Source organism: Schistocerca cancellata, chromosome 8 (genome assembly GCF_023864275.1).
Source record: "Schistocerca cancellata isolate TAMUIC-IGC-003103 chromosome 8, iqSchCanc2.1, whole genome shotgun sequence".
Classification (NCBI taxonomy): Eukaryota; Metazoa; Arthropoda; class Insecta; order Orthoptera; family Acrididae; genus Schistocerca; species Schistocerca cancellata.
Genome location: NC_064633.1, coordinates 375,622,199 through 375,628,369, shown reverse-complemented (window position 1 = coordinate 375,628,369; position 6,171 = coordinate 375,622,199).

The window sequence follows — 6,171 nt, the reverse complement described above, 5'->3', positions numbered from 1 at the left end:
TTGTTTATGCCGATTTATAAAGTCTATCTCTTTCTCCAACCAAGGCACTAAAACACACACACGCAATATTTACATTTTATGCAGTGCATAGCGCGTATTGTTAGTAGAGAATGCATCTCATAATTGGTAACACTGAAATATTCACGGCGAATATATTGCCGAACATCGGAAGTGTTTCAGCAGCACGAAGTTCATTGTGAAGTAATGGCTGTAAAACTAAATTTGTACAGTGGTTAGGCAATAATTTATCACCTATAGCTGTGTTTACACAAGCTACATTTAATGTGGTGAAGTTAGCAGGAAATCCACTGAGAAATACTGGAAGTGAAATCGGTAATCAGAATACTGCCTTGAACTCCCGCCGACGTTCTGCCAACAGTCACGTGATTCTATGTTGCAGCCACGCCAGATGTATAGCCGCTGCACTGCTTGCCCAGTCTAGTAGTATCTATGGTCGAAGGTCCCGCCCCATCCCCACAGCTTTACTCCCGCCAGTACCTCGTCTTCCACCTTCCAATCTTCACAGAAGTTCTCCTGTGAACTTTGCAGAACAAGCACTCCTGGAAGAAAATATATTGCAGATACATGTCTTAGCCGCAGCCTCAGAATGAGATTTCCATTATGCAGCAGAGTGTGCACTGATATGGGTACAGCACTTGCTCGCAAAAGTCAAAGGTCCCGAGTCTGAGTCTCGGGCTGGAACACAGTTTTAATCTTCCAAAAAGTTTCATATCAGTGCACGCTCTGCTGCAGAGTGAAAATCTCATTCTTCTTTTCACTACATATTTAACAACAACTGAAATAATTTAATTACAAGAGAGATCGATCTGTGATGTAAAACTGTTCACCAAGAAGAACTAAGTGAGCTATCCACATGTTTGTTTACATTCTTAATTAGCCAGTGAGAGTCAATTTAATCAAGCAGAAGCCTGGAACACTGCAGATTATTATTCAGAATATAGATAATAATGACTTTTTATAGCCACTATGCATTATTATGCCTCACCCACTTAAGGGAAAACCTAGACACTGTAATGGTCGCCTAGTCGTAGATATTGCTAATTGCTATAATCACACTATTTCAGTCCCATTTACGGAGCTTGTTAGCACTTGATGTTAGGTTGGCGCCATTAAAATGCATTATGTTGTGGTAATCGCTGCTACTTGCTGGATCGCTGCCGTGTCTCGATGCTGATGCTGGCTCTAAATCTGGTTGTCTAGGGTTAAAAACATGAGGTCCCGTGTTTTTATGTGCTTTTGATGATAAAGAACGAGCGAAACCAACAAATATGTAAACTTCAAATATTTATTACTCTGGTGGCAATCTTAATTCCACTGTCCACCAAAGACCATGACACAACACAAAGTAGTACTTCCTTTACATGTTCTTTGCATTGTTTATCCACCTCAAACAATAACACACAAACACACTTTACCAAAGTGACATTCCGACTGCCTCCCAACCCTTCTTGCTGCTTGTATTTATAACATTGTCAAAGAACTACTAAAAAGAGATTTAGTTTATAAGTCACATGTACATCTGTTATCATAATTTGTGCAGAAAAGTTATTAATTTGCATCGAGTGACATAATTTAACATGTTATTAAAATGACAGACAGATTTGTTGACTTGACAGAATAATTCTTTGTTACAAAAAGGCCGTTTTTTAGAAGTTTGTCAATTGACTTCTCTAATTTGCATAAATAAGTAAGTAACATGAATTATTAAGAATAACATTGGTTTTCGTCTAAAATAGGATTGATTTCGTCAATACTGAGTGAAACCGCTCCTAGTGAACAAATAGGTTTCACTGGGTGATTTTTATTTAAGGAGATCCAAAATACCTAAGTTGGCCACTATTTTTCGTACTTCATATTAATTATTTAAGATGAACTTAGTGTTTTTACATGATGACATTTGCTGTATCAGTGATCAAGTGATATTAACTTTTGTGTGGGTCAGTTATTCAGTATAATTTAATGGGTTGACTGTTTATGGAGACATGTTATGCAATGATTGTTAACATACACAATAACTTTTCTATAATCATAAATACTCGTTAAACTGGTTGAATTTGTAGGGTATCGTATACTTCGGTACAGTAAAGCCTTTAATATATTCCGTTACAACACCTACAGCAAGACGCATAACATCCATAAACATAATACTCACAGCAAAGAAGACATAAATCTACCAACCTGTCGACTGTGCAAAACAAGAGACAGTTTTATGGTTATCGCTGTGAGGATGTTGAACAAACTACCTGTTGAACTGCAGAGCCTGTTGCTGCACAACTTCAAATAACAAACTGCTGAAGGCCTAAAACAATGCCCACTATACTCGGTCCAAGAATTCTTTGACTGTGAAGAAAGTGAATGGACTCAGTGAATATGACTTAGTATATATACATTACCTTTATAAAGTTTAGATGTTATTCTGTAAGTCATTATATTGTAAATCACTTGATTGTAACTTTGGCGTACTCTGTCCAGTCATGGCTGGTGAGCGACAAAGACCTAGTAATAAATGATATGTATTTTCAAACGTAAATACACCTCATATACAACATTTAGATGGCAAATTTTATATGTTTAATTGCCTATTTTAATTATTTAATCATAATTTTTCTGTGTTTTACACATGACTTTACTGTTTTTGCAGATAATCCTAAAATGTTCAGTTGTTAAATAGTTAATTGAATGCACTATTTTGGAGGACTGTTTTACATTACTGTATAGAGCTATGTCATATGCTGTAACTAGCTGTGCATCGTGGTCAGAAGACCATCCTTAACCGGGAAAGTTTTTATTTGAATAAATTCATCTTGGTCTACAAAAACCTTATCTATCAGTGTGCTGCTTTCCTGTACTACCCCAGTAGCAAAATCAATAACTGATGTCAAACTGAAAGAACCAGGTAATACTTCAGGATCAAGCTTTCTATCAGACTCTTTCAGAAAATATACATTGAAATGCCCACAAAATGTAATCTGCTTCCTTCTGTCTGATAGATAGCACAACCAAGAATCCAAGTTTTTCACAACTAGCTGAAAATTTCCCAATGGGGACCTATACACACCTACAATTATAAAAGTACCATTATTTAGTTTAGGCTCACATGCGCTTGCCTCTATATGTAGCTCTACACACATTTTTTTAGTTTCCAAATTTTTGACACTATGTCAAATTTTAACATATATGCCAACTAAACCTCTCTCCATTGTGTCTCTAATTACATGTGCTGAAAGAGCAAAGCCACCTACATTTATCGTTTTAATACCTGTGACTATATGATGTTCAGACAGGCATATTACTTCTATTCTATCCTCAGTTTCTAAATCTTCTAAACAAACAAGAAACTTATCTATTTCTTTTTTTAATCCCCTAATATTCTGATGCAATATACTAACATTATTATTCACTGTGCTTTCATGAGAATCTTGTGATATACCAACATTGTTTTTCACTCTACTGTTACGAGAGTCTTGTGATATTTTAACATCTGTAGTACCTGCCTGTATGAGCTTCTCATTAAACTTAATTTCAATCAGTGTTGAATGATTGGACACTGATCTCAGCTTAAAAAGAAGTACTCCCGTGAGTTTCAGGGCCCACACCCTACAGATTTTGCTATCATCCCAGCGAATTTACCCTTCCCTTTCCTATTGAGATGCTGCTCATGTCTTGTGAAGTCCCACCTACCAATACCATCAACAGGGACCAAACCCATGCCTGACAAAGTAGCTGCCTGAAGCAGCTGATCTAGCTCCATATTGGCCATTCTGAGAGAACTGTTCACTTGAAGCTGATGATAATTCATGAAACCAGGAACCAAGCTAATATTTATATGGTTTGTTGCAGATGCTGTTTTACCTGGTCACACTCAATATTGTGGCACTGTCAATACTGTTTCCCAGAACACCCACAACCACAACATGATCCTGCTTTGTAAAACCCATGCACAGTGATCCTACAACCTCTATCACTTGGCTAAGACTTACACTGGGTTTGAAACTACTTGTGACCTGGTACCGGTCATCTAACTTTTCTGCAAGATCAGCCCATGCCTTTTCCATAGCTGCTACCTAACACCAGCTTTCTACTTTTCTGAAACAGTTGGTTTCCTAGTGAAAGTCTGTTGAAAGCTGACCATGCTTAGACCTACTTGAGCCCCTTGCTTAGATGACTGAGGTAGAAAGGAAAATCTGTTGTTTGTGCCAATGATGCGACTGTCAGATACTGTTCTCTTTCTGTGGTCCCTGTTCCTTGCTACAAGAACCTGTCTTGGTTCATTAATTAAGCTGGCTTTTAACTTGATTAATTTGTCTCTGTTTCCTGTTACCATCACGATTGTGCTGCCTCCATTCACCCCACAATTCTACATGGTCCAATATAGCCTCAATAGTAAATGCTCGTGCCTCTTTTCGTGCATAATAACTGTCACTCCCACCCATTCTTCTTAACCCATCTCTGGTCTTATTCTTAGCGAAATTCGTGCTGCTCAGTCCTAAGAATGCTACAGAAGAATGCTGAAGATTAGATGGGTAGATCACATAACTAATGAGGAGGTATTGAATAGAATTGGGGAGAAGAGGAGTTTGTGGCACAACTTGACAAGAAGAAGGGACTGGTTGGTAGGACATGTTCTGAGGCATCAAGGGATCACAAATTTAGCATTGGAGGGCAGCGTGGGGGGTAAAAATCGTAGAGGGAGGCCTAGAGATGAATACACTAAGCAGATTCAGAAGGATGTAGGTAGCAGTAAGTACTGGGAGATGAAGAAGCTTGCACAGGTTAGAGTAGCATGGAGAGCTGCATCAAGCCAGTCTCAGGACTGAAAACAACAACAACAGTCCTAAGACCTTGGAAGAAAATTTAGTTTCCTGACTGCTGTCTTGATTGGCTATTACTCTTCTCCCACTGCCACTATGTGTGCCATTACCCACGCTTCTGTTACTCAACTGAGTTCTGTGACAACCGGAATTATGTTAGTAATTAGTCACGTCTCACAAGAAACCTACTCTCTCTCTGAATTTCGTACTAACTGCCAGTTCATCTCTCCAAGATTGTTGTTTCTGTTATGCTTCTGATAGCCACTTTCCTTGTTTTAGTAGCACACAGAGTTGTCCATGTGCTCCACCAAATCGAGAAAATCGTCTGTCAAATCAGTGGGACTACGAACTAAGACCCACTGCAGGTAATATGGTAAGTGCCTCTTCAGAGTAGATATCTGTGTCAGCATACCTAACTGTTTGTCTGAATTAGACTTGGCCACTGTTTCTATGTTTCGATACAGTGTATCGATACCTGGAACTGTTTCAGTGCTTCGGAACGGCTATGGTTCACTGTTTCGAAACAGTGGTGTTTCATTCCGCCCCTGTCTCGGATCTCGAGCCAGACACAGAAACTGTATCGTTGTTTCAAAATAAGACTGTTTCAGTCCATCTGCGTTTGGAACGGACTAATTGTATCGAAACAGTGATGTTTCATTCCGGTCTGTGTCGGACGAGATTCGGGCTCGGCACAGGTACTGAAACACAACTTACCACTTCATGAAACACTTTCAAGAGTGTCGAAATCTTTTGATAAGCAATAGCATGAAGCTTAAGATATCCGAAAATAAAGCTTCGTTTCTAGCTGACTGTCCTATTCCGAAATGGTGTAACATCTGCTTTATAAACACTAACCAAACAATAAAACAACGCATACTATTCGCATTCGAAATAATAAATATGTGAAAATCATTCAGTTAAATTACACTTTTTTTATAACATACGCTTCTCTGTTCATGTACAGTAATCATATTAAGAAACGCAAGTAAGACTACAACATTTTAAATAAAGAAAGGCGTAGAGTTACAGTTATTAGACATGTACATAAATTTGATGTAGGTATAATTGCAAGCAATCTGTTTGACATATCACTGATAGTGTAATGGTGAACGGGAAGCATCGTAAATTTATAGTAACAGTTCGAAACACCTTGTAACACAAAATTTTTTTCTGTTATATTTTGTTATTTATTCGAATTATTTGGCGTTATTTGTGAGTCTATAGTCACTGTGTCTATTATCCAAAATAATTCCCTTTGTGTGCATGGAAATTAGCAGGATGGGTATATTAGCCATACTAATGGAATGTGGGAATCCCAGTAGCATATCTGTTGTTTCTG